General features: G+C 44.3%; 1 protein-coding gene across 5 annotated transcripts in view; it reads right to left on the reverse strand.

The window, feature by feature from the left end:
- BACH2 (BTB domain and CNC homolog 2) overlaps positions 1-14,119 on the reverse strand; it is a 383,728-nt gene that overhangs the window by 25,583 nt on the left and 344,026 nt on the right. The window lies entirely within an intron of this gene.

The following is a 14,119-nucleotide window of genomic DNA, read 5'->3' on the forward strand; positions in this document are numbered from 1 at the left end:
CAGTGCTAGTGTCCCAGGATAAAGACTGCAAAGGAGCAGTTAATCTCGTACTGGGTCAGCAATGATTCTGCTTCCAATAATTAGGGCCTGTCTCGTGCGTGCCACTGCTGTACTTCATCAGGACACACAGAATTGAAAATCACCAGGGTCAAGTGGCTAAACAAGAGGACAACGGGTTCAGTGTTTACACTAATGAAATATCCTGGCAAAAATGTGTGGTAACAATGGGAAGCCTATTAATTTCTCTCCCCATCCGTCCTGTTGAGAGCCATTGTACATCAAGAGTGCTGTGATACTTCTTACAGCTTGCTCGAGGCAAAGAAAGCATGGCAGTGTTCTTGTCAGCTGCAAAACTGGTGATAGGGCTTCTTTAAACCCCGAAAGTCCGTGGGATTTCGAAAATAGTTTTTTTTTTCTTCACCAAGTTAAAAAGAGACATTAAAAGCAGCTCCTGTTTTTTGCTCACTGAATCCTGGTTTCTAGTTGGGATTTTCCAGTCATCATGTCATAGCCCATCTTACAATGATACCAGAAATGACAACAATCCAAAACAGTGTTCTCAACAAGAAATTAACTCCTGGCCCATAAAAGGCAGGGGTGGGGGTGGGGGGCATTAGAGAGCTAAACAGACCGGCTGTTATTTAAATGGCTGAAGCTGCTGAATGACACAGGACCTGGGCAATGCCGTCCCTAATTATAAGCAGCAGCTTTGCCACCCAGCTGTCTTCTTCCCTGGTAAATCTTCAGAGGCTGGGCCTACTGTCATGTGCTGCTCATCCATTACATTTCACACAGATGGGAAACGTGCTATTTATGCACAGCTTGTGTACGCGCGCATGCGTGTACACGTACACATCCAGGGCAACCCAGACAATTAGAAAGATGCTGCCTAAGGCCAACTGCTTTTTTTTTTTTTCCCCCAGATGTAAAGATTAAATTTGCTGGTGTTGAGAGCAGGCTTCCTTAACCTATACACAAACTCACGCGTCCTCTAGGTTCTAGAAGCACCAATGATCCCATAAGGAAGGGAAGGGAGGCAGGTCCGAGAATTATGTACAAAGCCAAATGAAAGCAGTGGTTATGCGGCCCTTGCTGGAAGCTATAGTAGCAGTGATTTTAAAAAATATCTGCTAGGGGAATAAGTGCAGAGATGAACTGGCTTTGTAGCTGACTGCCCATTCAGCACAGCACACAGAGCCCAAACTCTTGTGAGGACTTATATCTGCTGTTCAAGATTCAACTCAGCATCAACTCCTCTGGGACCCTCTGCAAACCTCTTAAAGAGACATCCTCTCAGCCCTGATAGCTGGAGTAAGGAAATACCCTGCCTTCTCCAGGGCACCACTCACTTTATATCATTGCATTCTAAGGGAATGCATAGTATGAGAAATTTATTAGATCCATAGCTGGACTGAATTTTTTTTTTTGTCTTTTTGCTATTTCTTTGGGCTGCTCCCGTGGCATATGGAGGTTCCCAGGCTAGGGGTCGAATTGGAGCTGTAGCCCCTGGCCTACCCCAGAGCCACAGCAATGCAGGATCTGAGCTGTGTCTGCAACCTACACCACAGCTCACAGCAACGCCAGACCCTTAACCCACTGAGCAAGGGCAGGGACTGAACCCGCAACCTCATGGTTCCTACTCAGATTTGTTAACCACTGAGCCATGATGGGAACTCCTTTTTTTTGCTTTTTAGGGCCACACCCATGGCATATGGAGGTTCCCAGGCTAGGGACTGAATCGGAGCTGTAGCTGCTATCCTATACCACAGCTCACAGCAACGCCAGATCCTTAACCCACTGAGCAAGGTCAGGGATCGAACCCACAACCGCAAGGTTCCTAGTCAGATTCATTTTCGCTGTACCACAACGGAAACTTTCTGGACTGAATTTTAATTGTTAATATTTCTGTACTTTAAATTAAAAAAAAATCCATCAGATGATGAGTTCAGAGATGTTTGGTTTAAAAAAAAAAACAGGGAGTTCCCGTCATGGCTCAGTGGTTAACGAATCCGACTAGGAACCATGAGGTTGTGGGTTCGACCCCTGGCCTTGCTCAGTGGGTAAGGGATCCGGTGTTTCCGTGAGCTGTGGTATAGGTCGCAGACGCGGTTTGGATCCCACGTTGCTGTGGCTCTGGCGTAGGCCGGTGGCTACAGCTCCGATTGGACCCCTAGCCTGGGAACCTCCATATGCTGCAGGAGCGGCCCAAGAAATGGCAAAAAAGACAAAAATAAAATAAAATAAACCAAACACACACACACACAACAGGAGTTCTCTTGTGGTGCAGTAGGTTAAGGATCCAGCATTGTCACTGCAGTGGCTTGGGTAGCTGCTGTGACGTGGGTTCTACCCCTGGCCTGGGAACTTCCACAATCCACACAACAAAACCCTATGACTTCAAGACCCCCATTACAGTTCTACAAAGTCAATCACTGCCATTTCCCTTTAATTGTATTTAATTGTGTCTGTGTCTACTATTTTTCTGTCTGACAGCAAAGCTTCTTGACATCATGGATTGTTTCATTTCTCTTTGTAACCCTGCACCTAACTAGGTTATCTAAACACCTGATAAAACCTGTCTATTATTGAACATGTCAGAGGTCTAACTGTGCTCCTAACATATAAACAGTGTCCAGAAGGGGACAACACAGTCTGTCTGGTGAGCGCTGCCTCAAATTGCTTTTGGAGCAAGGCACTGTGTAAACCAGCAAACGACACCACTTAGCGCGTCAACGGCAGGCAGGAGTGCTTCTTGGTTGTGTCCCCTGGTACCAGTATTGAAAGGAAGCTCATCTGACCTACGCTTTTGTTGTACTAAGCTGACGTGACCATAGATTCAGCAAAAGTCTGTTTTAAGTACTTCTCTCCCAGGAACCATTTAAAGGGAGTGTAAGAACTACCATTTGATCCAGCAATCCCATTCCTGGGCATCTATCCAGAGAAAACCACGGCTCGCAAAGACACATGTACTCCAATGTTCATTGCAGCACTATTTACAATAGCCAAGACATGGAAACAACCCAAATGTCCATTGACAGAGGAGTGGATCCAGAAGATGTGGTACATATACACAATGGAATATTACTCAGCCATCAAAAAGAACGAAATACCAGCATTTTTAGCAATATGGATGGACCTAGAAACTATCATGCTAAGTAAAGTCAACCATACAATGAGACACCAACATCAAATGCTTTCACTCACATGTGGAATCTGAAAAAAGGACAGACGGAACTTCTTTCCATAACAGATGCTGACTCACAGACATTGAAAAACTTATGGTCTCTGGAGGAGACAGTTTGGGGGGTGGGGGGCTGTGCTTGGGCTGTGGGATGGAAATCCTATGAAATCAGATTGTTATGATCATTATACAACTACAGATGTGATAAATTCATTTGAGTAATAAAAAAAAAGAAAAAAAAAAGGGAGTGTAAGGTAAGGACATATGTACTGATAACCAAAGAAGGTTGATAAGAATGTCACACCACTCATTTCTTCATTGTAACATGGTTCCATCACAAAGAATAAAATGGCAGAATCAAGGCAGAGTTGACCCTCCCACCAGGGAGCATCTTCTGCTCTGCTCCTAGGCAAACTGCGAGTTGCAGAGTGGATAATACACAGCTTGAGTTTTGGCAGATGGGCTCCTTATAGGAGAAATCGGGGAAACCCATCTCAATGCTCTTTATGCTTTTTTTGGGTTTCATCATTTTATTTATTTTTTAAAGGGTCACACCTGCAGCATATGGAAGTTCCCTGGTTAGGAACTTCCTGGCTGGCCTATACCACAGCCACAGCAACGCTAGATCTAGCCACGTCTGCAACTACAACACAGTTCACGACAATGCCAGATCCTTAACCCACTGAGTGGGGCCAGGGATTGAACCCACATCCTCATGGATACCAGTTGCGCTCCTTATTGCTGAGCCACGACGGGAACTCCTACTTACGTTTTTTTGTTTTGTTTTCTTTTTTTGCTTTTTTTATACAGCCCTCCTCATACTCTCCTTACCACTTTTTTTTTTAACCTTCTTTCCGTGAAACCGTTTCCCCATTTCTATTTATTTATTTATTTATTTATTTATTTATTTTTAATAGTTATTTCCCTAATACAATTTTTTTTTCTACTACTTCTTTTTCATTTTGATGCTGTTGGTCTCAGGAGGCCTCATCACTGTCCCCTACCCTATCTGCCTTTAAAGAAAATTCCTGAAGAAGCCAAGGGACACCTCCAGAGATCCCTAAATCAGTCCTGGGTGTCACCACTTGCCTCATGGCTGCAAGGTGCTGCAGAAAGCTTCTCTGCTCAGTGCCAAGCTGATGCTTAATTGTATGAGTGGACCTGAGGTTGCCAATGAGCCCAGTCTCCACATCCCAGATCAGATCACCAATTCTTTTGCCCTCAGGAGACATGATGAGCTTGAAATGATTGTCATGTGGTCATGAATGAGCCATGAATAAAAAGAGGGTTGTAAACTGTCATTCAAGCCCAGGTCAGAGGAAATGGTGTGCTCGCCATGAAGGTTCAAGAGTCCATAAATAGCTCTTCCCTCCCAGAGTTTAAGCCATGCTTTGTCATAGTCAATTCTACTAAATTTTGCTCAGCTTCTGTGTGCAGGGCCTTGTCTAGTTGATCAGTTGCCATTCACCAAGCACTTCTTAGTGCCCAGCACTGTGCCAGCTGGTTCTCAGGATGCACTGCAAGGCAGGCAGGATTGTCTCTGTCTTGTAGATAAGGAAACTGAGAAGTAAGGAGGTGAGGGGGCACATCCAAGGTCACAGAGATAGTAAGTGGAGAGCTGGGATTCCAACCTTGGTACTCTCAGCAATGGTTATATACAAGACTCAGCCCTGTGCCTAAGAAACTAACAGTTGAGCTCTGAAGGAGAAATATGAACAATGACAAGTTGATTTTAAGTAATCGCGTACATCAGCAATGGAAGGGCTCTCACAAGCTTACATGATTAGTTTCCAACTGAGAAATCCTGACCAGTTCAGGAGGAGAGGTGATTCCTGTGGGGTCCCTTGAACACTTGTAAGCAGGACACCAGGATGCACTGAATTGCCCCCGATTGGGTCTGACCTGGGTCAAGAGCTTCTTTGATACAATGAGTGCATTCTGAATTGCCAGAGCTGTTCCTCCCAGGAACCCAACTCTGGTGCACTTCAGGCCAGCTGCAATAGCTCCAAATACACAATACAGAAAGTGGGTGCCCATCACACATGCAGGCAAGTGTTCAACCAGGCAGAGGCTTTCTAAATATTGGTTTAGCCTCTCTCTTGAGTAGCCTGTACTGTCTTTTCATTTTTTGGAGTCATTTAAACTCACATTGTACTCAGAAAGCAAATATCCGGGTACCGACATGAAGCTGCATGTTTATGAAACAGGGGCCACAAGCTTGCATTGTTATTCACGTTCTGTTTTTAGCAAGTAAGGCTCTGATAACAGGGAAAAACTAAGAGGGGGTAGAAGGTGGAGAATCACACACAAAACTAATGACCCATAAAAATGTTATTAAGAAGGTAATGATTATCAAGTTATAGTGGAATGAAGAGACGAGAAACAGCAAGGCAGTTCCATCTCACTGGTATTAATGGAGCTGTGTTTCACAGCTCTGAAGGAAGCAGACCTATCTAGGCTAAAATTCACCAGTCAGGAATGGCCTCAAGGAATGATAACCAAATGCAAAATACAATATTAGGGGCAGTCTTGCATTTTTTTTTTTTTTGGTCTTTTTGCCATTTCTAGGGCCACTCCTGCAGCATATGGAGGTTCCCAGGCTAGGGCTCTAATCAGAGCTGTAGCCGCCGGCCTACACCAGACCACAGCAGTGCAGGATCTGAGCCGTGTCTGCAACCTTCACCACAGCTCATGGCAATGCCAGATCCTTAACCCACTGAGCAAGGCCAGGGATTGAACCTCAACCTCATGGTTCCTAGTCGGATTCATTAACCACTGCGCCACAACAGGAACTCCAAGCATTTTGAATGGAATATTTTGGTTGGATCATTTTGAAGAGCATATTTTTCGCTATGCTTAACTATGTAACCACCCAGTCCCATGCTGTGCAATACACATTGTGCTATAGATGAGACAGCATGGAGAGTTCCCTGTGGGACAAAGACCCAAGGGTGGTCAGGAAGTAATCCCACCTCGCTCTCTGGCTGTGCCCGAAGAGGCAGTGACCTCATCCGGCAGCTGGCACACACAAGGCAAGTGGCACTGACTTCTGGGTTTGAGGCTTGCAAGAAATAAGGTCAGACTAGAAGACTTGTGCACTGTGGTGTGAAGCCACATGTCACCCAGGTGTTGAAAAACTGACCCACTGAAACCATAACCCTCAACCCTTGATGTCCTTGGGTTCCGATGTATCCTCTCTCTGCTGTCGAAAAATGGAAGATGAAGTGATGAAAATGCAGCTGGCAGAGGGCACACTTGGGTGCTGTCTGTAGAACCAGGGCGCTTGTTCTACTGGACAGAGCTTGTGAAAGAAAACCTCTAATGGGTTTCATGGATATGGATTATTACAGGGATCAGTGAGCTTCAGGCACAAATTGAAAGTAGGGTTTAGGAACATTTATGAGACTTGAACTACATTCTCTACTGAAGCCACACGATGCAACTCTCCTCAGCTGGTTCTGCCAGTGTGTGTGTATATTCAAGGCTGTAACCACACCCATCTGCCGAAGGCTGATCAGTCGGGTCAGGAGATCTGATGACTGCACCTTAGGAGAGGGGTGGCATGCTACTCAAGGTCCCAAAATTTCAGCCTTCCAACACAGAATCTTTTACCTTCAGCAACATAACGTCCCAGGGAAGCTGGATCTCACCTACACCGCAGGAGCGGCAAAGGGAAAGTAACAAAGCTGTGCTGATGGGCTTTTGAAAACACTGAGCTGAGTTGTATTTGCACAGCAAGGCACTTGTCAAATAAAGACAACAACACTGGTGACAACTCACTCCTCCCCTCCACCTCCGCACAGCACTGCATCACATTCTGCAGGCTGAAGACTGATTTAGTCATGAGGCATCGCTTCTGATCTTAATTTTCTAAAATTAATATCCATATTAGCACACGTTTCTCTCCAAACCAGGATGCTATACAGCCATACTACATTCAGGATGTATGTGTTATAAACCTCACTATTTCAGCAAGGTGTCTGGTTACTCTAATACTAATTTTAGTTAAAGATAGAGCCAGTGAAACCAATCCGTTTCCATTCCTAAAGTAACAATACAAAGACTAAAGCAAGATGATTAATACATATAAGAATATCATTTCATCTAGTGGGTTTTTAAAAAAATCTGTCAGTGAATATGGCTTAAAAGCCTGAAACTAAGTATCTTTTCTCTCCTGTGCAGGCTTGAATTTGGGTTTGCAGCCAGAACACAAAGTTCCTCTCCTATTCCTAAATCTGTCCCTGAGATGCTCTATCTGATCATTCAGTCACAGACTATTTTCTTTATTATTCCTCCCTTTGTTCATTCACTCACAACCACGAACTGGGTACTGCCCATGCACTGTGGGACAGCAGAGGGAACCAGTTCTCTTGGATCCACATCCTAGCTCTACTATGGTCCACCTGGGTAACTTTCTTTTTTTTTTTTACTTAATCTTTCTGTGCTTTGGTTTCTCCAACTATAAGACCAACAGTGCCTGCCTCGTAGTAAAACCTATGGAACAGGGTCTAGCATTGAGTAACAGCTATTATTATTGCTGTCACTGCAAAAATGAATAATACATAGTCTCCTCCAGGGAGCTAAGAGGGTGACCAGAGAGCCAGATGGTCAACACAAATGTTTACAGTATAATAGAAGTGGGTATTTGCAGGGTGCTGAGGTGGGACCAAGGAGAGGGCAGGAACTGCTAGAGGCATCGGTGTAGGCTTCCTCGTGTTGAAGGCTGAGTTGATGTTCATCAGAGTAAGTCAAAGAAAGGCTTGGCCCACTCCATCTCCTTCAGGCTCTTCCTCAAATGCCACTTTCTCAGTGAGGCCTTTCCTAGGCCTCTAATCACAAGTGTCCTTCTCCATCGCAGCACCGGGACTGGTGACATGATTTTCAGGGCCCACTGGCAAGCAGCAGGGTGATCCTCTTATTCAGAGATTAAGAACGAGATGAGGACAGAGTTCTTCTGAGCGTGAGGCCCTAAGCAATTGCACAGGTTATAAACCCATGAACCTGGCCCTGTGAAAACACACGTGCACACACGTATGCTACCTGTCCTTGCAGGTGCAATGGGCTCCCTGATCTCAGTGGGGTGATGGTGTCCTAGGATAGAGGCAAGCAGTGAACTCCTTTGCAGTGAAACCCAAAGGCAAGCTGGCCCAGCTATTGGGACCAGCAGTGTAGGTCAGCAGTGACTGGCAGGATCATGGGTATCTGGGACTGAAATACGCCATCAGCTCATGAAGGTACTTTTGGTTTGTTAAAAAAAAAAAGAAAATCATGTAGGTTAAGTAGTCAAAGCCCTGCTCAAGTTCCCATGATAGAGAGTCATGATCCCAGACTCCCTGAAATTAATTCCCAGTAACTCTTGAGGAAGGACTCAGCAATAATCCATGTTTTTGCTATGATTTCTTCTGTCATAGGGTTTGCAGAAATGTACAACCTGTAGTTTTCCTAAATCATGAATACAAACTTTTTTTTCTTTTCAGGGCTGCACCCGCGGCATGTGGAGGTTCCTAGGCTAGGGGTCGAATCGGAACTGTAGAGGATGACCTGTGCCACAGCCACAGCAATGTGGGGTCTGAGCCACATCTGCCACCTATCCACAGCTCACGGCAATGCCAGATCCTTAACTCACTGAGCAAGGCCAGGGATCAAACCCACATCCTCATGGACACTAGTCGAGTTCACTGATCCCTGAGCCATGTCGGGAACTCTCCAAACTTTTTTTTTTTTTTGGTCTTTTTACCTTTTCTAGGGCCGCTCCCGAGGCATATGGAGGTTCCCAGGCTAGGGGTCCAATCAGAGCTATAGCCATCAGCCTACGCCAGAGCCACAGCAACGTGGGATCTGAGCCATGTCTGCGACCTACACCACAGCTCACAGCAATGCCGGATCATTAACCCACTGAGCAAGGCCAGGGGTCGAACCCGAAACCTCCTGGTTCCTAGTTGGATTCGTTAACCACTGTGCCATGATGGGAACTTCCCAAACTTTTTTAATTAAAGAAATTTAGCTAAAAATTATTCAGAAATTGTTCAGATAAGTACCAATCTATGAATTGAAGTAACACAAACATAACAGGACAATCTAAATAGTTCTGACCAACTACTAACTGTGACTTCTAGCATTCAGTTTTATTCTGACATTATAAATTCATATGCTGGTTATTTCCTATTGTCTCTCAGCCTCATGCTCACTCTCTCTTTGTACCCTCCCCCTTTTTTTGGCCACACCTGTGGTATGCAGAAGTTCCCAGGCCAGGGATTGAAACCACAACACCACAGCAGTGACCTGAGCCATAGCAGTGACAATGCCAGATCTTTAACCTGCTGAGCCACTGGAAAACTTCTCTCCCATTTTTTTTGAGAAATAACTAACATACATCCCTGCATATGTTTATATATCTTAAACTTATACAGGGATGTATGATGGTTTGATTTACATATATTATGAAATGATTACCATGATAGGTTCAGCTAACATTCACCTTCTCATATAGATACAATAAAAAGAAAAGAAAAAAGAAATTATCCTTGTGATGAGAACTCCTAGGATTTGTTCTTTCAGCAGCTCTCTCTCTCTCTCTTTTTTTGGCTTTTTAGGGCCATACTCGTGGCATATGGAGGTTCCCAGGCAAGGGGTCGAATTGGAGCTGCAGCTGCCAGCCTTCCACCACAGTTACAGGAACATGGGATCTGAGCTGTGTCTGCGACCTACACCACAGCTCACAGCAATGCGGAATCCTTAACCCACTGAGCGAGGCCAGGGATTGAACCCATGTCCTCATGGATACTAGCTGGATCCGTTACTGCTGAACCACGACAGGAGCTCCAGCAGCTCTTTCTCTATGTCATACACCATGCTCCCCACTCTAGTGCTGGGGCCGGGAGTGTAAAAACTTTGCTTCCCAGGCTCCTTTGCCAAGTGGCTTACTCTCCAATAGGGGGCACTAGTGGGAGATGAGAGATAGGCGGAATGAAGCTGTGGTTCCTTGTTCTCTTTTGCCTTCTCTGGTGAGGTGTCTGGAAGTGGCTGTCTCCTCCCCAGGTGCAGCCCCTCCTCGGTGCTTAGAGGCCCCTTGATCCCTCCAGCCCTGAGAGTGGGAGCTGCTTCCTGCTGTCATTAATCACTGGGTTCATTCTCCTTTCACTTTCTGTTCTTTCAGTTTTCCAGCACCTGTGTAACCAATTCCTGGTCTTACACCCCCTCTGTCTGAGACACCTGGCGCGGTTCCTGTTTCCCTGACTCAATCCTCATCCATTTTACAGACAGGGAAGCCAAATGAGGTGAAGCCCAGAAAGGTGAAGGGATTTTCCCAAAGTCACACGACTGGTCAGCCAGGGCTTCCCTCAAACCTTCTGCCTGCAGAGTTCCACGCTCAGGCTCCTTTCACACCTGATGCTGTCTCTCTGAGGGGATCCAGAAAAGAAACGATATTTCATATGGAAACACATGATTGTTCCGTTTTACTACATTCTCTAAAACATTCAGTTTTATACAGCTCTGGCCAAAGGAATCGGCTGACCGGATGTGGTACATCCGGAGTAGTAAGAAGGGTGACTTTTGGGAGTTCCTGTTGTGGCTCAGTGGTTAACGGACCTGACTAGGATCCATGAGGATTCGGGTTGGAGCCCTGACCTCACTCAGTGGGTTAAGGATCCCGCGTTGCTGTGAGCTGGGGTGTAGGTCACACATGCGGCTCAGATCCTGTGTTGCTGTGGCTGTGGTGTAGCCTGGCAGCTGTAGCTCCAATTGGACCCCTAGCCTGGGAACCTCCATATGCCACGGGAGCGGCCCAAGAAATGGCAAAAAGACAAAAAATAAAAAAAAAAAAGAAAGGTGAAGCTGATGTTGAGGGCTATGTCATGGGGCCCCTGCCAGTGTCAGTTGGCTCAGGATTATCATGGGCTATGAAACAGCTGAAACTGTCCCTTACGTGTCTGGTTGTCTCAGGTTGATGAGAACAGAGAAGGGGAAGCAAATATCATTGTCTCCCTCGGGGACTGGCAACACATTGGCCTTGTGGAACCTTCATTTCACCTGGGTCGTTTTGCCCCCTCATTCACTCCTTCAGGTGTGGACTTGATTCTTCCTTCATTCAGCCACAGATGGTTCGATTTCCCAGGTAAGTGACAAGCAAAAGTCATGTATGATACAAATATAAAGTACTGTATTCATATTTACTCCAAAAGCAGACAATGAAAACAGAAAGTCTCTCTGCTGAAAGATTATATAATGAAGCTCATAGAGTAACTTTTAAAAATTCAATTTCAGTTTAAGTGTGGATCTTAAAATAGATATAAAATAGCCGTAACTTTTTACATTTTTTAGTGTAAAATGAAAGTGAAAAGCATCCCCCTCACTGGTAATGAAGTAGTAAAACCTGCATCTAGGTTTACGGTTTCATTTGAAAAACCACCTCCAACAGAAAATCATTTTTAAAAAGAAGATTTAAAAAAATTACCTAATTTCCATTTGAATGACTGTCTCCCCTCTTTCAGGAAACCAATGATCTTCATAGACCAGAATTTTCTTGAGTCAAGGTTTGGTTTTACCTCCTAAACCCCTCCAGTCATTTCAAACCAACCATCAACCATTTGATGTTCATCCAGAAAACACAAAACATTTTTTCAAAGCTTCTAGTCTTGAGAAGTTCAGTCCCTCATCAGAGCCTTCTAATGGTTCTTCATATTAAGCCAAAATTCCTGTTCCTGAAACCTAACCTCTACTCCCTTCACTGCCTTTCTCTAAAACACCTTGAGTCTGACTCCATCCCATAGGGTACCTGGTCAGAGTAAATGTTCCATTCATTGGTACAGAGGACAGAACTACCACATCCTATCATTTAGAACCTGTTTTCTTCTCCCAAGGCAACAGAAATAAAAGCAAAAATAAACCAATGGGACCTAATCAAACAGACAAGCTTTTGCACAGCAAAGGAAACCATAAAAAAAAAAAAGGCAACTAACTTATGGAACGGAAGAAAATAGTTTCAAACAATGCAACCAACAAGAGTTTAATTTCTAAAATATACAAACAACTTATACAACTCAACAGAAAAAAAACCAAAAACTCAATTGAAAAATGGGCAGAAGACCCGAATAGACATTTCTCCAAAGAAGATATACAGATGGCCAACAAGCACATGAAAAAATGCCCAACATCACTGATTATTAGAGAAACACAAATCAAAACTACAATGAGGTGGAGTTCCTGTCATGGCTAAGCAGTTAATGAACTTGACTAGCATCCATGAGGACGAACGTTTGATCCCTGGCCTCACTCAGTGGGTTAATGATCTGGCGTTGCCGTGAGCTGTGGTGTAGGTCGCAGATTCGGCTCGGTTCCCGCATTGCTGTGGCTGTGGTGAAAGCCAGCGGCTACAGCTCTGATTCATTCCCTATCCTGGGAACCTCCATATGCCACAGATGCGGACCTAAAAAAAACCCCACCACAATGAGGTACCACATCACACGGGTCAGAACAGCCATCATTAACAAGTCAACAAATAACAAATGCTGGAGAGGGTGTAGAGAAAAAGCTACCCTCTTACATTGTTGGTGGGAATGTAAATTGGTACAACCATTATGGAAAACAGTATGGAGGTACCTCAGAAAACTAAATATAGAACTACCATATGACCTAGAAATCCCACTCCTGGGCATATATCCAGACAAAACTTTCACTGAGAAAGATACATGTACCCCTATGTTCATTGCAGCACTATTCACAATAGCCAAGACATGGAAACAACCCAAATGTCCATCAACAGATGAATGGATTAAGAAGATGTGATATTTATACACAATGGAATACTACTCAGCCATAAAAAAGAACAACATAATGCCATTTGGAGCAACATGGATGGAACTAGAGACTCTCATACTAAGTGAAGTAAGTCAGAAAGAGAAAGACAAATACCATATGATATCGCTTATATCTGGAATCTAATATATGGCAGAAATGAACTTTTCCACAAAAAACAAAATCATGGACTTGGAGAAGAGACTTGTGGTTGCCAAGTGGGAGGGGGAGGGAGTGGGATGGACTGAGAGCTTGGGGTTGCTAGATGCAAACTATTGCACTTGGAGATCCTGCTGTATAGCACAGGGAACTATATCTAGTTCCCTGTGATGGAACAAGATGGAGGATAAAGTGAGAAAAAGAATGTATACATATGTATGACTGGGTCACTGCTGTACAGCAGAAATTGACAGAACATTGTAAATCAACTACAATAAAAAATTAAAAAAACATATTTTCTCTGATAAGAATTATTATTACTATTTTTTATGGCCCCACACACCTGAAGCATATGAAGTTCCCAGGCCAGGGATCCAACCTGCACCTCCACAGTGACCTAAGCTGCTGTAGTTGATTCTTACCCACTGTGCCACAGCAGGAACTCCTAGAACCTATTTTCTATGAATGCTAAGATTTATTTCATTGCCACTTATTACTTATGGTGCTATCAATGACCATCTTTGAGCTTTTATTCCCCCTAGCACATGCTATGCATAAGCTATGTGTCCATTTCAGTCTTGCAAAATTGATTTCTTGATTCAAGTGTGTACACTTGTCTAGATATTCAGAAATGGTTCTTATTCTATAAATTGCTCTTCAGCAAAACTTTTTTTGGGGGGTGGGGGGGCATGCCTGTGGCATGGGGAAGTTCCCAGTTCAGGAATCAAACCTGTGCTACAGCAGTGACCCAAGCCACTGGGTCATCTCCAGACTTCTGATGTTTTCCTGGGCTCCACAATTTCTCAAAGATTTTGACCTTAACAAGTTATACCATAATCATGTCTATTTTTTTTCTTGTACTTTCAGAGGTTTACCTCATCCAGACTAGCAGCTTAGGTGTTTTCTTCTACTTGAGGTTTCCATTTTGTTCTCCAAGGTTTTCTGTTTTCCATCCAATGGCCCCTCTCCATAATATGCAATAGA

The sequence above is a fragment of the Phacochoerus africanus genome, chromosome 2, assembly GCF_016906955.1.
Source record: "Phacochoerus africanus isolate WHEZ1 chromosome 2, ROS_Pafr_v1, whole genome shotgun sequence".
Taxonomy (NCBI): Eukaryota; Metazoa; Chordata; class Mammalia; order Artiodactyla; family Suidae; genus Phacochoerus; species Phacochoerus africanus.